A 2,856-nucleotide genomic window follows, 5' to 3' on the forward strand; every position below is an offset into this window, starting at 1 on the left:
ATTTTGGTAACAATTGATTTTGAAAAAGCATTTGATTCTCTGGATCATTAATTCCTTTTTAAAGTCCTTTATTCAATGGATTCGATCTTTCTCGTTTGTTCATCCTAAGTTTAGAAGTTATAGCGTGTAATATTCGTCAAAATGATAAAATTCAGGGTATCAAAATTAAGAATGAAGAAGTAAAACTGTCTCTCTTTGCTGATGACATGACATGTTTTTTGAGAAACAAGTCTTCCTACCAGCATTTGAGTTCTAGTCTGGAATGTTTTTCAAAATTGAACGAAGAAAAGACGGAATTTTTTCGGTTGGGGGTTCATAACCTGTATGAATGGTTCCCTCATAAGTTTAAGCTCTCAATTCAAATTTTGGGTGTGCATTTTGATTATGATGAGTTGTCTAAACTAAACTGGTTTAAAAGATATGAACCACAACAGATATAGAATAATTTATACTCTCAAACATTGAATGACAGTATGTGCACTAAGACAATTTTAAAATATTAATTTTTTATAGGTCTACTTATAATTTGACTTTTCTTTCTTTGTAACAGGAAGAGTTTCAGGCCAGCTTTTGGAAACTTAGATTTCCTGAAAAGTATCTTTGCAAAGACTCCAATTATAGGCCTAACTGCTACTGCAACAAAAATAATGCAACAGAAAATTAAAGAATTTCTGGGGCTGATTAGACCCATTGTGATTGATGTAAACTCTGATCGTAAAAATATCCACTTCTCGTCATCGCGTAGAGGCAACCAGGGGAATGAAAGGCTAGTTAACATTTTGGACCCTCTTCTCAAAGATCTTCATGATAAAAGACAAGACTTCTCTCTAACTATAATCTATGGAAATCTGGAGACCATTGCAAATTGTTTCTCCTACTTTAGTAGTAAACTTGGCATTGAACAATATGAACCAGTGGATGCACCAAAACGTGCCAGAAACAGGCTTTTCAGTCAGTATCATGCCCAGTATCCTGAACATGAACGACAAAGAATTGTTGATGAACTGGTGCAAGGCAAATCCAAACTAAGAATCATTTTTGTCACTGTTTCCTTTGGAATTGCATTAGATATAAGCAACATACGGCAAGTAATACATATTACGGTGCCGTACACCATGGAAGAATATTTCCAAGAAGCTGGTAGAGCAGGGAGAGATGGGCCGCCAGCGAGAGCTCATATTTTTTTTAACAGCCATGACATTTCAAAGGGTAGAAAGCAACTTTCAGATGTGATGCAAAAATATGTTCAGGATAAGAGGTGTAAAAGGGAGAGGATTTTGAATTCCTTCCTATTTAACACACCAACAAGAAGTGGCCCACTTCATGAGTGTTGTGACTTTCATCAAAATGTGTGTGATTGTGACGAGTGTGTAATTTCCAGTCTTTCAACAATCTTTGAGGAAAGAAGCATACAACATGAAATGACAAGAAATGCTGAAGTGAGTGAAGATATTGTACCAAGACTGGCACCTCACCTTTAACTAAAATTACGAGAGGAAGTTGATTTTTTTGGATTATCACTCCCTGGAACTGGAACATCAACTGTTGGAGGCAGTAGCTTAAGCAGCGGTATAACTTTGGATCAGGTTGTAAAAAACGTACATCTACTAACTTAGAGGACAAACTTGAGATAACGGTTCCCATTTTCAGCAGACGAAATGCCATGGCCATTTGGAAATTGTTTTATGCATTTTGTAATAACTAACCCCTTCCAAAAGATCATGTAAACTAAACCACCTGTCCCATTTTGAGGCACTTACGGGTATTTGATTTTATTTTGGGGGGCATGACAGATGTGCTGAATGTTCAGTTTGTGTATTACGGAGGAGTCAATAGTCTTAACTTCAAACAGAAAGTGGATGCTTAATGACACTTGAAGTGTGCGGTTAATAAAAAAGAGTGGTAAATCAAAATCATTACAATACAAAACCACCTGAGGCCTAACAGAAATATTGTCAATAGTAGCTTCCAAGCTTCCAATTTTTAAATGTAGAGTCAGAATCATCTTTTATTTTCTACGGGTACATAAGGCCAACAGTTGAATACTGCTGGTTTTCAACACCAAGGTATTTTATAGGTTTGATGTCAACACCAGAAATGCCTTTGTCTTCTCTAAGCTGGTACATCAAATATGTAGGTGTTGCAGTTTGTCTTGAGTGTGATGCAAAAAAAAAAAAAAAAAAAATGGGCTCACCATTTCACGAAACTATTTGACCCTTGTTTGCTGACTGAGTTGTATACCTGTATAGTGTAAACTAGGCTACAGTAAGACTGTATTTCTGACCCAGGTGGAAATCTTATTTGAAACTTGCAGGAATCTTGTAAGACTGGTATTGAGATTAAGGTAATTCCCTTGAAATTGTTCTACTACCAAACTTTTTTGGAAACTTGGCATAATTAACATTCATGATATGAACATTAACAACATGCAATAAAAAATGGGGGGTCACTGTGCTTGTTTACGCGTCAGAAGGCTCTTAAAATGGGGTATTTTTACTGGTTGTGGGTTAAAAATTCGAATCATCTTCATACTTCTAACTCTAACAGAATTAAGTCTTGGACACAAAATTGTATTTTGAAAATAAAGCTTCTTTTATTCAAATAAGCAGCATTGGCTCATTTACACCATTTTTGATTGCCTAGTTGTGGGAATAGTGCACTTTTTGGGACAGTTCTGTGGTTAGCTTGAAGTTCTCACCTTGGCCAAAATACACCCAGTACGCAACTGTTTCATGTTCTACTATCAAACTTTTTTTCTTCTTCAAATATGTTCTTTATTAGACTCTTCTTAGGGGACTGTTCTTGGGGGTCACCGTGCTCGTTTGAGAAAAATAATCTCATTTTTTGTACGCGCAT

This window comes from Montipora foliosa, chromosome 11 (assembly GCF_036669935.1).
Source record: "Montipora foliosa isolate CH-2021 chromosome 11, ASM3666993v2, whole genome shotgun sequence".
NCBI lineage: Eukaryota > Metazoa > Cnidaria > Anthozoa > Scleractinia > Acroporidae > Montipora > Montipora foliosa.